General features: G+C 43.8%; 1 long non-coding RNA gene across 1 annotated transcript; it reads right to left on the reverse strand.

The window, feature by feature from the left end:
- Positions 1-900: 900 nt before the first annotated feature.
- LOC115859690 (uncharacterized) lies at positions 901-18820 on the reverse strand. The gene is made up of 3 exons (XR_004042176.2): positions 18354-18820; positions 12198-12384; positions 901-1446 (listed from the first exon to the last, which is right to left on the reverse strand). It is a non-coding gene; the product is annotated as an uncharacterized lncRNA (long non-coding RNA).
- Positions 18821-18888: the final 68 nt, after the last annotated feature.

Genomic DNA, 18888 nt, shown 5'->3' on the forward strand with positions numbered 1-18888 from the left:
GGTATCTAAGCCACCTGGAGTACAGACAGAACAACCCTTAAGTGTAGAATTTAAGAACTAAAGGAATCTGGGATTGTTTTCCAGAATGCAGCTAATTTTCAAAATGAGATGTCAATTAAATAAATATCAACTGAACACGGTTCCATTACTGATTGCTTCCATAGTATTTATTTCCCCATTTTTCCCAGATTTTGTATAAGGCAAGCCATTTATGGCCAAATGGTTTAAGTAAGATAAATCCCACCTCTGGTTTTAGAAGTAGGTTCTGATTGACTTATGGCACTATTTCTGGTCATAATAATTCATTCAAGGATGGGAATATGACCCAATTTTGGCCAGTTATACTCAATTCTTGAACATCTATTTGAATGAATAAAAATCTCTCTCTTAATTGGATGTAAATCCACATGCACATAGCTTCAGGAACTATTGGCAGCCATCCTGCACCAGGAAGGGAGAGTTTGCTGAGGATGACGCCAGTCTCAGGAAAAACTAGGAGAGAAAAACTAGGTCCTGGTCACATTATTTGAGTTGCTGGGTCAAGCCATGCTTGAAGCCATGTTACTTGTGGACGTTTTTGGTAATGTGCACCAATAAATTCCCTTCACTTTTTAAAGTCAGTTTGAGTAGAATTCTCTGTTTGTTACCTGTTACTCTAACACAAACCCCAACTGAATACAATTCTGATGCTAACCACCTGGAGGTAGTGTAAGACTACGCAGGTTTAAGGGCACGGTCCTCAGCAAGACTGCCCTTACTTCAGATGCCATCCACACTTTGAGAGTCCCCAGGTCACCCACACTTCTGACCAACTGGCAGAAATTCAAGGGTTCCCATTATCCCATCAGGTTCAATAATTCACAAGAATAAATCACAGAACTAAATGACTCAGAAAAGCACTGCACTTAACAATTACAGTTTTATTTAAAGGACACAACCAGGGCCAGCCAAATGAAGGGACACATAGGGTGAGGTCTGGGAGGGTCTTCAACATGGAGCTCCCATATCTTCTCCCTGGGGAGCCAGGACATGTCACCTTCCCAGCACACCCGTGTTCACCAACCAGGGACTCCTCTGAACCTCAGCATCAAGACATTTTATTGGGATTTCACTGGGAAGGCATGACTGATTGGATCATTGGTCACATGATTGAACTCAGTCTCCAGCTATGTTAGAGATGTTTCCTCAAGCTCTCTCTCCCTGCTGTCCCCTCTGCCTCTGCATTCATTCAATCTCTCACCTGCTCTCACCTGAACTCTTAGTACAGCTTCTTAGTTGCCATTCTTATTCCATGCCACCTTCCCACAGGTTTGGCCTCCTCGCTCTGGCAGCTTCTCTGCCTTGATTAAGCCCCAGGGGATGGGCTTAGTCTGGAACAATAGGGGTGGGATTTCTTTGAGCCTATTTAACCTGCAGTTCGAAGACATTCTTGAAGATCCTCATTATCTGAAACAGAGAATACAATTAAGGGGAAATTTAGGTTGTTTCTCCTCACTATTCCCTCTCCCTCTTGCAAAATGTGCCTTTTTCAGGTTCATGTCATCTATCCATTCATCTTTTCTCCCTTCTGAATGCAATGATCTTCCAAACTCTTGGCCACTTTTCTCATTCTCTGAAGATCTGCAAGCACCTGGCTCATGGCCTTCCTGTCCCCTCAACTTCTGCCACTCCCCTGGGCAATTATAAAGTCCATGTGGCCTCTTAGCTTCCTGTTCTCATTATCTCCAATCCAATGAATTTCTTCTCAACTCTGCATCATCCATAATCCTCTTCTGTTTTCATGCTACCATGTCTCCTTGGCTCTCGTATCAACTCTTATGGCTTTAGACACAGTCTGTGTGCTCATGACTCCTAGCTATTCTTCCAGCTCAGACCTCTCTTCTGAAATTCATACCTCCATATTCAGCCGCCTTTTCAGCATATCCCTTTATATGTCTCATACTCGGGCATCTCAAACTCAACTTCTCAAAACTTAGCTATTGCTCCTTTGAACTTCCTAGGACAAATCTGCATTTCAGCAAATGATACCATCAGCCATTCAGTTGTGCCATCTATCTTCCTCACCCCCTTTTGTCCTATCAAGTCCTGTTCATTTTACCTCCAAGATATATCTTGAATCTGTTTACTTTTCACTATCCCCACTGCTGCCAACCCAGGCCAATGCATCATCCCTTTTCACCTGGATGACTGCACTAGTGTCCAACAGGTCTCTCTCTATTTGTTCTTGTACTCATTCAATCCATTCTTTACATAGCAAGCTTCATGAGGGTTTTTTTTTTAAGTGCAAATTTTACCTTTATTCTCCTTAAAATCTTTTAGAGGCTTCATAGGATGATGTTCAAGATCTTTTGCATGTTCGACAAGGGCCTTGCGTGATCTGGTTCCCACAGTCTTTCTAGCTTGCCTCCTGCCGCTCTCCCCTTTATTCACTGGGTCAGTCACACAGCCCTTCTCTCTTTTCTGAAGATGCCAAGCCCCCTCATGCCTCAGAGTATTTACACACACAGTCCCTTCTACTGTGAACGTTCTCCATGCCCTACTCCAATCTTCATCTACCCCTTATTGTGTGACAGAAGCTGTGGCCTGAATAAAACACAACTCTCTTCCCTTAAGAGCTCATAGATTAATAAGAGACCTACATGTAAGCAAAAAAAGAAAAAAATTCCACCACAGTATAATAAATGCAATAGAAGTATGGCCAAAGGAAGAAATATTTATCTATCTCTGAGAGTCAGGAAAGGACATTTAAGTAGAAGAACCAGTATGTCCCAAGGACACAGGCAAGGACATGAGGAGATATAAGCAGTTTGGTGCTGCTGGTAAAGGTGAGGAGGTTGCAGGAGGTGACTTGGATGCTGTGTTGAGGGGCTTGAATTTTATCCAGTAGGCAAAGAGGGTGTCCCCTACAAAGGATTCTACGTAGGAGAGACATGAATACATATCAACTACAGTGCTATCAAACTGGTAAGTAATGGGAGAGAAAGACATCAAAAGAAGGTGAAGGCAGAAAGTCAAGTAGGAGAATACTATAATAGTCCTAGCAAGTGGTGATGGCAACTGAATTAAGGCGAAGGTAGTGATAATGGAGAAGAAGATGGAATGAAGATATTTCTAAGGGGTAGAATTGATAGGACTTGGTGACTGAACAAAACATGAATCCTTGCCCTTATAGAGCTTGCATTCTAGTGTGGAAGGCAGATAATATATCCAATAAACAAATGCAAAGCAACTGACAAAGGATTAATGTCCAAAATTTACAAGCAGCTCATGCAGCTCAATATCAAAAAACCAAACAACCCAATCCAAAAATGGGCAGAAGACCTAAATAGACATTTCTCCAAAGAAGGAATACAGATTGCCAACAAACACATGAAAGAATGCTCAACATCATTAATCATTAGAGAAATGCAAATCAAAACTACAATAAGATATCATCTCACATCAGTTAGAATGGCCATCATCAAGAAATCTACAAACAATAAATGCTGGAGAGGGTGAGGAGAAAAGGGAACCCTCTTGCACTGCTGGTGGGAATGTGAATTGGTACAGCCACTATGGAGGACAGTATGGAGGTTCCTTAAAAAACTACAAATAGAACTACCATATGACCCAGCAATCCCACTACTGGGCATATACCCTGAGAAAACCATAATTCAAAAAGAGTCATGTACCAAAATGTTCATTAGCTCTATTTACAATAGCCAGGACATGGAAGCAACCTAACTATCCATCGACAGATGAATGGATAAAGAAGATGTGGCACATATATACAATGGAATATTACTCAGCCATAAAAAGAAACAAAATTGAGTTATTTGTAGTGAGGTGGATGGACTTAGAATCTGTCATACAGAGTGAAGTAAGTCAGAAAGAGAAAAACAAATACCGTATTTTAACACATATATATGGAATCTAAAAAAAAAAGGTCATGAAGAACCTAGGGGCAGGGTGGGAATAAAGACACAGACCTACTAGAGAATGGACTTGAGGACACGGGGAGGGGGAAGGGTAAGCTGGGACAAAGTGAGAGAGCGGCATGGACATATATACACTACCAAACATAAAATAGATAGCTAGTGGGAAGCAGCCACATAGCACAGGGAGACCAGCCTGGTGCTTTGTGACCACCTAGAGGGGTGGGATAGGGTGGGTGGGAGGGAGACATAAGAGGGAGGGGATATGGGGATATATGTATATGTATAGCTGATTCACTTTGTTACAAAGCAGAAACTAACACACCATTGTAAAGCAATTATGCTTCAGTAAAGATGTTAAAAAATAAAAAAAAATAATTAAAAAAACCCAAATGCATACATGATATAATCCCTTTAATGTTACAAGCTATGAAAGAAAATAGAGCAGAGTAAAATCCCAGCAAATGAAGGAGTTATTTTAGATGAAGTAGTCCCTGTGAGGGGGTGACATTTGAACAGAGAAATGAGCCATGTGAATATCTGGAGAAAGAGTATTTTAGGCAGAGTGAACAGCAAGTGCAAATGTCCAGAGATGGGAATGTGCTTGTCATATATTTGAGGAATAACAATGAGACTAGTGTGACTGAAGCACAAAAAAAAGGAAGGGGAGAATGGGAGAAGATAATGTCAGAATATAGCAAAAGACCTCGTAGATCATGGAAAAAACCTTGGGTTTTATTTTAAGTGTGATGTGAATCGTTGGAGGATTTTTGAATAGGGGAGTACCATATCCTAACTTATACTGTAAAAGGATCACTCCCAAAAGACTATCATGGGGGAAGTGTGGAAGCTGGGTAGCCAGTTACAAGGAAGGGATCTATGTAAGAGATGATGGCGGTTTGGACTAGAGTAGTAGTGATCAAGTTAGTGAGAACTGATCAGACTTGGGATATATATATATATTTTTATAAATGTATTTATTTATTTATGGCTGTGTTGGGTCTTCATTGCTGCATGTGGGCTTTCTCTAGTTGTGGTGAGCAGGCGCTACTCTTCGTTGAGGTGCACAGGCTCCTCATTGCAGTGGCTTCTCTTGTTGTGGAGCATGGCCTCTAGACATGATGGCTTCAGGAGTTGTGGCACACGGGCTCAGTAGTTGTGGCTCACGGGCTCTAGAGCGCAGGCTCCGTAGTTGTGGCACTCGGACTTAGTTCCTCCACAGCATGTGGGATCTTCCCGGACTAGGGTTTGAACCCACGTCCCCTGAATTGGCAGGCAGATTCTTAACCATTGCGCCACCAGGGAAGCCCTGGGATATATTTTGAAGGCAGAGCTGATGCAATGTGATGATGGATTGAATGAGGGTAGTAGAAAAAGAGAGCAGTCAACAATGACCCCAATATTTCTGGCCTGAGCAACAGGCTGAATCACAGAGCCAGTTACTGAGATGGAGAAGACTGAAGGGAATTAGGTTTGATAAACAGGGACTCAAGAGTTTGATTTTAGACATGTTTAGTTTGGAATACTGTTAGACTTCCAAGTAGAATAGTTATTGGAGATATGAGTCTGGAGTTCAGGGGAGAGGTTAAATCTATAGATATACATTTTTGGATTTATTGGCTTATAGGTGACATTTAAGATGATGGAATTGGTTAAGATTTTCTAAGATGAGTATAAGCTAAAACTGAGTAGAAGTCCAAGGATGGAACACTAGAATACTCTAATACTTAAGGGTTGAGAAGAGAAAGAAGATCCAACAAAGAGACTGAGAAGTGTCCAGTGAAGTGAGAAGAAAATCAGTAGAGGGTAGAAGCCAGGTAAAGACAGTCTTTCAAGAAAGAGGAAATGATCAACTGCTTAAATGCTGCTGTTAGGTCAAGTAAGTTGAGAATTGGATTTGGCAACACGAAGGTTATTGGTGACCTTGATAAGTCTAGGTGAGAGATGATGGTGGTTTGGACTACAGTAGTAGTGATCAAGAGGGTAGAAGCCAGGTAAAGGTAGTCTTAGAAGAGTAGCAGGGATAAAAGACTCATAAAAGTTTTTAAGTATCAGGCTTCCCTGGTGGTGCAGTGGTTGAGAGTCCACCTGCCAATGCAGCGGACAAGGATTCAATCCCTGGTCTGGGAGGATCCCACATGCTGCGGAGCGGCTAAGCCCGTGCATCACAACTGCTGAGCCTGTGCTCTGGAGACCGTGAGCCACAACTACTGAGCCCACGTGCTGCAACTACTGAAGCCCACATGCCTGGAGCCTGTGCTCTGCAGCGAGAGAAGCCACTGAAGTGAGAGGCCTGCGCACTGCAACGAGGAGTGGCCCCTGCTCGCTGCAACTAGAGAAAGCCCACGCGCAGCAACGAATACCTAACACAGCCAATAAGAAATAAATTTATAAAAAAAAGTTTTTAAGTATCATAAAAGGTTAAGATGCAGTAGAAAGAAAGTGAGAAGATTCTCTATATAAAGGGGAGCAGAAAAGTAGTGTAGTAGCCGAAGAGACATATGCCATCAAGGGAGGGTTTCTTCAAGAAGGGAGGGAGGACTGGTGATGCAGGAGAGAGAGGAGAATAAGTGTGGAAGCAAAGTCCTTGAGTAGGTGAGTTGTCTGGATATTTGAATATTTAGGCCTGGAGCTCAAGAGAGGGTAGAGGCTAGAGATACAAATTTTGTAATGATTAAATTATATATGAAAGGGACAAATATGAGAGTGGATGAAATTAGGAAGAATGAAAAGCAGAAGCCAAGGAATAATCCTGAGGTATCAATTTTTTTTGACAACAGCACATGGCATATTGTTTCACTTTTCATGCCTGTTAAAGCCTTTCCTTCCCTGGATTCACACCCATCTCTCATAGTACTTTACAAAAATCTTCATTAGCACTTATTTCATTGCATTTACGTTATATATCTGCTTCTTCCACCAACCTGAAGGCTCCCTCTGCCAAAAGCTTTATCCATCTTCGTTTCTACAACTCTTAACATAATGCATAGTAGGTGCTAAATGAATGAGACATGGAGCAGGGGGAAGTTAATCCACAAATAGACTGTGTGATATATAAGCATCAGGAAGTGTGAATATGCCTTTTATGCCTTTCTGAAAGAAATATACATGTTGGAAGGAATTCATCAGTGATGCTATCTGGAGTTTTCTTTGTAGAGAGGTTTTAAATGATTAGTTCAATTCCTTTAAAATACAAAATATAGAATTTCCTGTTTGTTATTGTTTCAGTGTTGATACGCTTTATTTTTCAATAAAATTTTCCACTTCATCTGAATTGCCAAATTTATTGGTATAAAGTTGTATCCTCTTATATTTTTAATAGCTATAGGACTTGTGGTGATGCCCCTATTTTATTGCTGATATTAGTAATGTGTTCTCTTAAACTTTTCCTTGATTAGCCTTGCTAGGAGGTGATTAATTTTTTGTCTTTTTGGAGATTAATAAGTTTTGCTCTTGTTGATTTTCTCATTTTTTTGCTTTCTATTTTTATCAATTTCTGATTTTATATTTATTTTCTTTTTTAAAAATTAATTTATTAATTTATTTTTGGCTGTGTTGGGTCTTCGCTGCTACACGCAGGCTTTCTCTAGTTGTGGTGAGCGGGGGCTACTCTTCGTTGCAGTGCATGGGCTTCTCATTGCAGTGGCTTCTCTTGTTGTGGAGCACGGGCTCTAGGCGCACGGGCTTCAGTAGTTGTGGCTCATGGGCTCAGTAGTTGTGGCTCGCGGGCTCAGTAGTTGTGGCTCACGGGCTCTACAGGGCAGGCTCAGCAGTTGTGGCACACAGGCTTAGCTGCTCTGCATTATGTGGGATCTTCCCAGGCCAGGGCTCGAACCCGTGTCCCCTGCATTGGCAGGCAGATTTTTAACCGCTGCACCACCGGGGAAGTCCCTTTATTTTCTTTTTAAACTGTCTTTGCAAAAATTTCCTTTCTCTCAATTTCCCTCTGAGCTCTGAATCCCAACAGTAGTTCTCAAGCCAAAGTGTCCCATTAGAGGAGTCCCAAGTCTGGAAGGAATGAACCTGCATTATTACTCCACCATGCTCAGTAGTTAGGTAGGAGTAGGTTGTGGGAAATGTGGCCTCAGATGTGAACACACTGGTGGATCCAGATCAGTATCTGGGTTCATCAGTTAACTATGCTATGCACAGCAGGAAATCCAGTGGCACATTTTCAGAAACACCACAGTCCACTCCTTTGACCCACTGATCTATACACTTCTTCTTGTTGGTTTGGGGAGAAGCTCTTCCATGGTTTCCATGGGCCTCTCTTCCTGATGAGAAACTTGAAAGAGGAAGGTTAGTGGAATGAACTATAGAAATTGGTCTGGAGGCCACAGTTGATACTCATTCTCTCCCTTTTCCACTATCCACTCTAAATTCCCCTCACCCTCAGTTTTCATCTTAGCAGGTCTTGGTGGCTTATGTGGTGGTATAATCCAAACCCTTATTCTTGAGGGGACTGAGCTCCTAGTAACCACACCCTTCTTAGTCCAGAGTTGCTGCATGTGTTCACAGTTACAGTGGGGCAAGGGAGTATCAGGAGATGCCCAAGTGGATCACATGGATTCTGTAAAAAGCCGTGATACCTTCTCCTACTGATCAGGGTCAGTTATCCTTGTCATGATGGTGACTTCTCTTTTCACCTACTGGTCCCTGGAATAATGAGTCCAAAGTGCCCCAGCAGCAGTCATAGCTTACAGTTCAATGGGACCTTTGCTGTGTCCCTTAACAGGAGTGCAATCCCGTTGGGGACCAGTACCTCCAGCCCTATATATCCCAGGTTTGTGGGTACAGGAAGCACAAAATCCTCTAGTGGGTCATTGGTAGTAAAGGTAAATGGAGCTATTCCTGCATCCACTCCTTGGTTAGTGGACCCATGTACTTTTCCTATTGGGTTCATAAAGGCCTGGGATTTAATGTGTATAACATATCCTGAATGATAGCATCTTGTTTTTTCAGAGTTGCCTCTGCAGCATGTGGGAGGCTGGAATAATGAATAAGTGAAATGAATGGCATTTCACTTGAGACTTTAGAAAGCCATTCCAGCTCTTTATCAGGTCAGCTTTTTCTGGCTGGTGCGGTACTAGGTCATGGGTCCACTCTCGCACTTCTTTTACCATGAAGCAGTTGCCCTGGTTGGATGCTATGTTATGCAGGATTCTGTGCCTGTGGATCAGACACTCCACAAATCCCAATTCAGTAATGTTGGCTGAGGATCTGTTGGTGGAAAGGAAAACCCATATCCAGAATAGCTATCTATCACTGTGAGAATGAAGCACTGGCCCCCGCAGAATGGAAGGGACTCAAAGTAGTCAACTTGTCACCAAGTAGCCAACTGTCTCCATGAGTAATAGCTCCATTTTGGGGGCTCAGCATTGGTCTCTATTGCTGACATGTTGGACATTTAGGCATTAGTAGCTAGATCAGCCTTAAAAAGTTGGAGTCCATACTTTCTGGGCCCATATATAGCTTCTATCTCTACCACTGAGGCCACACCATTTATGTGTCTGTATTAGTTTCTTAGGGCTGCGTTAACAAAGTACCACAAATTTGGTGATTTAAACAACAGAAATTTATTGTCTCACAATTCTGGAAGCTAGAAGTCTGAGACCAAGGTGTCAGTAGGCTTGGTTCCTTCTGAGGGCTGTGAGGGAAAATCTGTTCCATGCTTCTCCCCTAGCTTCTTTGGTGTTCCTTGGCTTCTCCTGCATCACCCTAATCTCTGTTTTTATCTTCACATGGCATTCCCTCTGCATATTTCTGTCTTCATATGGCCTTCTGTTTATAAGGATACCAGTCACATTGAATTAGGGGCCCATCCTACTCCAGTATGATGTCATTTTAACTAACTACAACAGCAAGAACCCTATTTCCAAATGTCACATTTTGAGGTATTGGGGATTAGAACTTTAACGTATGAATTTGGGGGGGATACAATATAACCCACAACAGTGCCCATCAGGCTGGTTCCAAGGTAGCCAATGATTAAGGCTGGTAATGACAACTACATGAGTTATTTTCTCTACTTAATTGTTTAGTACCTCTTCCCTAGTGGGTGCAAAATATGATACAAAAATCTTCACACTTCATGCCCACTCATGTATATTCACCCACAAGACTCTACCCTAGACCTTCTTGTCTTTGGTCTTCCAGTCTTTTTTCTTCCCGGCCCCTTACCAGCGGGCCAGGCCATTGACACATGCCCAAGAATCTATATATATTCTTACTTCAGTCTGTTTCTCCTTATACACAAACCAGATGACCAGGGACAATGTTTCTAACTCTACCCATTAGGAAGATTTTTCCTCTCCACTATTTTTCAAAGCTTCTCAAGTATGTGACTATAATGCGGCCACTATCTAACTTTGGCTTACATCCACATCTTAAGCTGACTCACCCATAAACCAAACTCAGGCTTTACCCCTCCTTCAGCTGGTCACGGTATTGGTGCAGTTGTGGTGGGTGACATGGGGGTATGGACTACCTGGTCATGCAGCTTACAAGTACCTTAGTTGTGCTTGAGCTCCATCTCAGATGCACCATTTCCATCTTACAATAAATGCTGCTGGGTCCATCTGAACACCAAAAGAACCAAGGCCGTAACAGGCAGTTTTGGACACATGACTACTTGGAGTCCCACGGTTAAGTGTTCGGTTTCTTCCAAGGCCTAGTATCACATTAGTAGCTGTTTCTTAAAACGTATATAATTCTCTGCTGCAGATGGCATGGCCTTGCTCAAGTTCCAGTGACTGCATTGTGATTTTTCCACTGAGGCTTACCATAAGTTCTGTCTTAAGTCAGTTTGGGCTGTTATAACGAAATACCATAGACTTGGTGGCTTAAACAACAGACACTCATTTTTTCACAGTTCTAGAGGCTGGAAGTCTGAGATCAGGGTGCCAGCATGTTCAGGCTCTGGCAATCCCTTTTCCTGATTTGGAGACAGCCACCTTCTCATTCTCACTCTGTCCTCACGGGGTGGGCGGAAAGTGCTCTCTGGTATCTCTTCTTCACCATCACATTGGGGGTTAGGGCTTCAACATAAGAATTGGGCAGGGGGACAAATTCAGTCCATAACATTCCACCCCTGGCCCCTAAAATTCATGTCATTCTTAAATGCAAAACACATTTATTCCATCCCAATAGCCTCCAAAGTCTTAACTCACTCCAGTATCAACTCTAAAGTCTCATCTAAATATCATCTAAATCAGATATAGTGAGACTCAAGGTATGATTCATCCTGAGGCAAAATTCCTCTCCAGCTGTGAATCTGTAAAATCAGACAAGTTATGTGCTTCCAAAATACAGTGGTGGGAGAGGCACAGGATAGACATTCCCATTCTAAAAGGGAGAAACAGGAAAGAAGGAAGGGGGGATGCGTCCTAAGCAAGTTCAAAATTTAGCAAGAAAATTCCATTAGATCTTTAAGGTTTGAGAATAATCCTCTGGCTCAGTGCTCAGCCATCCAGGTCCAGTGGGGTGGCAGCATCACCCCCAAGGCTTTGCTGGGTAGTCCCACTCCCAAGGCTTCAGGCAGAAGCCGCCTGCCTGTCAAAACTGAGGCAGTGGCCCTGGTGATCATCTATCACTCTGTCCTGTCCAATTCAATAAATCTAACAGCCGTCCTTCATTTTTCCCCATCTCTGTCCCCTTCAGTTCAAACTGGCAGTGCTTCTGCTCATGTAATCCTGTAAACTCCTTATCAAGTGATAATCTCATCACACCATTGGTATTTGAACATGCTTTCTCATTTTTTGCAATATGGATAGGCTGAGAATCTTCCAAATCATCAAGTTCTGGTTCCTCTTTGCTTAACAATTCTTTCTTTAATTCATCTCTCTCCTTTCACATTTTACTGCTAGCAATCAGGTGAAACCAAGCTCCTCCTTCAATACTTTGCTTAGAAATCTCCTCAGCTAAACATCCAATTTTATCACTCAAATTCTACCTTCCACAAAACACTAGGACACAGTTCAGCCAAGTTCTTTACCATTTTATAACAGGGATCGCCTTTCCTCCAGTTTCCAATAACATATTCCTCATTTCCGTTTGAGATTTCACTAGATTTGCCCATAATGTCCATATTTCTAGCATGTAACTTAAAATTATTCCAGCCTCTACCCATTACCCGGTTCCAAAGCTGCTTCCATATTTTTAGTTATTTTTTACAGCTGCACTCCACTGATAGTATCTCTATTAGTCAGGGTTCTCCAGAGAAACAGAACCAATAGGAGTTAGATATAGATATAGATGTAGATTTATTATAAGGAATTGGCTCACATGATTAGAGAGGCCGAGAAGTCCCAAGATCTGCAGTCCGCAAGCTGATGACTTAGGAGAACCAATGTTTAGTTCCAGTCTGAGTTCAAAAGCCTGAGAACCAGGACACCGATGGTATAAGTTCCAGTCTGAAAGTTGGCAGGCTCAAGATCCAAGAAGAGCTGATGTTTTGGTCCAAGTCTGAAGGCTAGAAAAGACCAACGTCCTAGCTATGCAGTCAGGCAGGAGGAATTCCCTTTTACTCAGCTTTTTTGTTCTATTCAGGTCTTCAATTGATTGAATGAGGCCCACCCACATTAGGGAGGGCAATCTGCTTTACTCATTCTACCAGTCCAACGTTAATCTCATCCAGAAACAACCCCCACCCCAACACACCCAGAAAATGTTTGACCATATTATTTGGGTACTCCATGTCCCAGTCAAGTTGACATAAAATTAACTATCACAAGCTCCAAAATGCATCTTTTCCCATTCTTGACACCTCTAATACAAAAGAGTCTACTGGAATATATGGCCAAGTGGCAGAGATGCTTGTACAGGAGCCTGGACCTTCTGAAGAGCCCTTCTCCTGTTCTGGGCCACAAAGCTGGAAATCTTCAATACTACCTGGTATATGGGCTGGAGCAGTATTCCCAGGTATGGAATGTATTGCTCCAGAACATAGAGAACTACCAAGCCCTGTGAATTCTCCTTTGTGGTAGGGGATGCAAGATGCAACAATTTGTTTTTTACTTGGAAGGATATACTACTAGCACACCTCTAACCAGTGGACCCTTAAAAATTCACCAAAGTGGCAAGTCCTTGAATCTTTGTAGCATTTTTCTACTCTCTGGAGCACTGGTCTTACCAATACCTCCAGCATACTAGCCACCTCTTTCTTGTGCTTGTCTGACAAGCATAATATTATTTATGTAATGGGTCAACTACTGAAGCCTGCAGTAGTCTACAGTCATTCTCCAGGATCCATCTGCAAGGGCCAGACTGGCTAATTAAGTGGAGACATGATAGGGACCATCCTCCCTCCACCCACATTCTTTAGGTCTTTAATGGTGGCACTAATTTCCATTATGCCCCTGGTATGTGATATTTGTTTTTTTAATTCACTATGTTGACCAGGGGTGAGTGTTTCCACTTGGCCTTCCCCACTATGATAGCTCTTACTTCACACAGGTCAAGGATTTAATGTAGGTAGGTATCACTCCAACCGCCAAATATATCAATTCCAATTACACACACAGGAACTGGAGAAATCACCATCGGGTGGGTGCATAGGCACAATGGACCCACTGTAAGCTGGACTTTAGCCAGGACCCCATTTACTACAAGGCCCCCATAAGCCCCCACTCTAACAGGGGCCACGACAATGCTTTGGGTCTCAGGGTACTGATGTCAACTCAGACTCTGAGTAAATTTTCTGGTTATTCCTCTTCCCCAGTGTGTACAGTCACCAAAGTAAATGGCCACAGGTCTCTTTGGGGAAGGACTGAGGAATCATTACATGTATACTTGCTGCAGTGCTGCAGGATCTGCCACCTCTTAAGTCAATGGGTTTCAGATCTGAAGAGTGGCTCAAATCCAGACACTGAACAAGGGATAATGACTTTTGGTGCAGTGGGGGGGGAACCATACTCAGGCTCTTGCTTCTCCATTTTGGCCTTTTTTTGGTTGTAGATGTTAACTTTGCCCCTAGAGATGCCAAGTTCTATATCCATCTCCACAGTTCGCTGTGGGTCAGGCCCCCTTGGTTGCCACTCTTGTCAGATGTTGTTGGTCTTTGTCATAATTGTAGCCTCCTGGCTTCTGGTGACTAAGTGCCACCATCTGGTCTCTCTTACCTGGGGGAAGGGGAATATCATTCCCATAGTTATTAATGAGCCCCAGCTCTGTGACTGTTTCTACTGTCAGCCCAGGCAGCAGAGAACTTCTTGGTGATGCTCTTGCCCCTCACCAGATTTCTGATGGCCTCAGTGAATGGTGTGTTTTCTGGGCCTTCCTGTTGAACATAATCTTCTGATGGGTCTTCTGGCTTCACAAACCTATTCCTGCATGCCCACTTTCCTGTCTTTTTTTTCATTATTGTATCATATGCCAGGGCAACTGGGGCATTTCTACTTTACTCAGCATTGGCCGTCACTTTCTCTAGGTTTCTAAAAGCCTCCCGGCAGTGAGTTTTTTTCATCCCCAAGAGTTCTTGCCAGGGTGTTAAATCCTGTGCCTCAAGAAAGTGCTCCCAATTCAATGAATTCCTGATTGTCTAGTCTTATATTCCAGCCACTTTGATCAAGCAACCTCAAATTTCAATTGCAGGGTACTCCCCTGGCTTCTGTCTATATATGCGAGCTAATTGTTACAGCTCTTTGTATTTAATCTCTTTCCTCCGTTATCAGGCCCAGTATGTTCTCAGCTGGGTTTTTTTTTTTTAATATAAATTTATTTATTTATTTTTGGCTACGTTAGGTCTTTGCTGCTGCGTACAGGCTTTCTCTAGTTGTGGCGAGCAGGGGCTACTCTTCCTTGCAGTGCACAGGTTTCTCATTGCGGTGGCTTCTCTTGTTGTGGAGCATGGGCTCTAGGCGCACTGGCCTCAGTAGTTGTGGCACATAGGCTCAGTAGTTGTGGGTCGCGGGCTCTAGAGTACAGGCTCAGTAGTTGTGGTGCACGGGCTTAGTTGCTCCGCGGCATGTGGGATCTTCCCGGACGAAGGCTCAAACCCACGACCCCTGCATTGGCAGGCGGGTTCTTTTTTTTTTTTTTTTTTTTGTGGTACGCAGGCCTCTCACTGTTGTAGCCTCTCCTGCTGCAGAGCACAGGATCCAGACATGCAGGCTCAGCGGCCACGGCTCACAGGCCTAGCCGCTCCACAGCATGTGGGATCTTCCCGGACCGGGGCATGAACCCATGGCCCCTGCATCAGCAGGCGGACTCTCAACCACTGTGCCACCAGGGAAGTCCCTCAGCTGGGTTTTGTTAGGATTTAACTCTAGTTACTGGCCTGGCAGCCAGGACAGGAAGTAGGGGCAACTTCAATGTTGCCTCATGGGGCAGTGGCTCTGCAGTGTCTTTCAGCATGCAGAGAATAATACGAAGAGGTGAACCACCTCTGCAAACTTTGTAAGTTCATGTGGGTTTGCAGAACTAACATCCTTACAGATGTCCATCCAGAAGTCCTATCCCTTGTTTCAGGGTTTCAGGTTTTTGCAACCAGGGCCCTGACCTGCTTTGGTTGCACATTTAAATGTCTCTGGAACTCTGTTGCCTCTATCACGACCTGAGTCTGTGGCTTAACTGTGTCAGCTCTTCCACTATAGGACATAAAAGCCTCTTTGTAAGCTACTAAAGAGGTTTTCTGTCTCTCACACTTAGGCATTAACCCAGGGAGAACCCTTGCTTTCTCCTTATTCCTTTTCAGAGTGTCAATACAACTTAGCAGTAACCAGCCAACTCCACTGTCCTTGTAGGCATGTTCCCACTCATATATTTCACATGCCTGAAATTCTATCTGCAAGGGCTTTCTCCTCCACTGGGATGTTTTCCCAGGTCACTACTGATTAAATCTTTAGCAACTGGGTCACCACCTTGTGCTAGGAGCTACCCATGCCCCTAAACTGCTCAGGATAGCATCATCTTTGCTTATGAGGTAATGAGTGTGCCAGTCCTGAAACTTCAACTTATTATGTTTTCTTGGACCTCTCCTGGTACCACTTGTGCTAGTTAGGGCCCTCTGAGAGGCAGTTGCCAAGGTGGGATTTGACATGTGTATTAGCCAGGGCTGCCATAACAAAATACCACAGACTGGGTGGCTTAAACAATAGAAATTTATTTCTCCTTTATTTCTGGAGGCTAGAGGTCCAAGATCAAGGTGTCAACAGGTTTGGTTTCTTCTGAGGCCTCTGTCCTTGGCTTGCAGATGGCCACCTTCTCACAGTGTCCTCACATGGCCCTTCCTCTGCAAACATGCCCCTGGTGTCTCCTTACGTGTCCAAATTTCCTCTTCTTATAAGCAATCAGCCAAACTGGATTAGGGTTCACCCTACCTAACACCTTCATTTTAACTTAATCACATCTTTAAAGGACTCATCTCCAAATGCACTCACATTCTGCAGTATTGTGGGTTTAGGGATTCAACATATGGATTTTGGGAAGGACACAATTCATAACAACATGCAAGATATTTTTAGGGGAACTATCTGTGAAAGATAAAAGGGAAGGGAGCAAGGGAAGGTGGGAGAGTCTGCAAACTGTGACTCAGGCCTGACACCTATGAAGGAGAGGGAAAAGAAAGGATTGAGAGTAGGCAGGGTCTCAGACCACAGCACAATTTGAAGAAAGTTCAAGCTAGGATGATGGGTTCTCCAGCCAAAACTGCCCATCAGAGACCCAAACATTACAGCAATGAAGCACGTTAGCCATGTTCAGTCATTTATAAGTTAGACAGTTACAGGAACATAAAGAATTCAGTTTGGGGATCAGTTCTTACTGGTTTCTCCAGTAGTGTCTCCAGTCCACCCTGACCATTCTGCCACACTTTATTTTGCTCCAGGAGCCATGTGCCTAGCTCTCCGAGATGTTTATACACCTTTCTCAGTTTCTGAATCTAGCTCATTCTCTCATGCTTTACTCCATTCCTTTCCTTTCTGTCTTCTGTGGCTCATTTTTTCAGAGGGACAGCTGGTTCAACTTTTAATGAAGCATTTATTGAATGGAATTGATTATAGGCAAGAAACTATACTAGGTGCTGGATTTTTTTTTTAATTTATATTTTTTCTGCATTGGGTCTTTGTTGCTGCACGCAGGCTTTCTCTACTTGTGGCAAGCGGGGGCTACTCTTCGTTGCAGTTCATGGGCTTCTCATTGCGGTGGCTTCTCTCGTTGTGGAGCACAGGCTCCAGGCGTGCAGCCTTCAGTAGTTGCAGCACATGGACTCAGTAGTTGCAGTGCAAGGGCTCAAAGGCATGCGGGCTTCAGTAGTTGTGGTGTGCAGGCTCACTAGTTATGGCTTGTGGGCTCTAGAGCTCAGGCTCAGTAGTTGTGGCGCACGGGTTTAGTTGCTCTGCGGCATCTTCTGGGATCTTCCCGGACCAGGGATCAAACCTGCGTCCCCTGCGTTGGCAGGCGGATTCTTAACCACTGCGCCACCGGGGAAGTCCGTAGGTGCTGGATTTTTATTCCATAATGGTCCACTTTCTTGGGAGAAACCAAGATTTCCCTTCTTATCCACAATGAGAGCTACCTGTGGCTCCCTTTCACTTATGATATATAAGGCACAAACACATTTACCCAGAGGAGTCTACATTCAAATAATCTTGTGAGACATTCACCACCACATCTGATATGAGTAAGGGCTGCAGAGCACCTTGCATCCCTGGGTGTTCAGGAAATACTATTATGCTCAAGTACCTATATAGGTACATAGGTAATATTTATGTAGGTATATAGGTAGTTACTATATATTAATTTCAAGAGAACTTCAAAAGAGAGGGCATACTGAAATTAACTAAAATTTTTTAATAGAAAGGGCACATTAAGCTGACCAGAAACTAAAGGATACCATTCCTTTCTCAGAAATCTAAAAGGTCCCTGAGGATTGCCACTTGGAATTTCTCCTCAGTTTTACTGGTGCCAAACTTCTTATTGGCTAGGGACCACAAAACGAAATTCCTGTCGAATTTACGAGGGAAAGAAATAAATGTTGGGCAAAACAGATGTCAATACCCAAAAGGCTTATTTCTACATTTCCCCTACCACTGAATTGCCTTGGTCATTTACAAACCTAATCTAAGGCTAAGTTATGAACTTAACTTGAGAGAGACAGGCCTGGAGAGGTTAAGGCCTTGACCAGTGGTATATCCTTAACCAGAATCGGAACCCTTGCGTTTCCCTTTCAGTCATACACTGCCCACTAAATGACTCCCTAACTGGTTATCTTTCTTGAACACATAATTCATTTACAGTCTTTCTATGAAGCTGTGAAGTTGCTCTCCTATGCTTAGGGAATGGAAGCATGAAGCACAAAAAAGACGGCACCTTCAGCTAATTCATGAATAACAGAAAAACAGTGAACAATTTGAATCCCACATCCAGAGCTCTGGGTCACCAGGTCGAAAGCCTGTACTGGGGGCAGCGGGGAGAAATGGAAGGAAATGCTAGTAAAATTACCTTGACCGTGCGGAAACTTGAAGACTTTCCTACCGACTAGAACTCACCAACTTTTCTCAACAAACGAGCCATGAGAGGGGAGTGCTGAAGCGACTGGACTCGCCCCCGGCGCCCGCTCAGACGCACCGGAGCGCACCTCATCACCTCCCAGGTCGAGTCCTGGAAGCCGTCACACAGCACCTAGAGGAAGTCCGCGCCGGAGCCGGAAAAGCGAGGAGTCCCGCCAAAGGCCGGGCAGGTGAAGAGCGAAGAGAGACTGGGACCAACGTGCTCTGGCGGGGATTGCGGGAGTCGGCGAGGGACCTATCAAACCAGGGTTCAGACAGACCGACTCTCCATACAAGTTCCCCAGTTGCCAATCTTGGGATGGCTTCACAACGTCTCTAAAACGTGAACTCTCACCACACACCTACCGTTCCGAGCGCCCCTAGCAACCACAAGCAATTAAAAGCGGAAGAACGACCTTTGTCCCGCCCTCTCTGGAACTACCGAGGCCGGGCGGGGGAAGCGCGTTGGCCCAGTCACCTCGGCGGGA

This window comes from Globicephala melas, chromosome 1 (genome assembly GCF_963455315.2).
Source record: "Globicephala melas chromosome 1, mGloMel1.2, whole genome shotgun sequence".
NCBI classification, from domain to species: Eukaryota; Metazoa; Chordata; class Mammalia; order Artiodactyla; family Delphinidae; genus Globicephala; species Globicephala melas.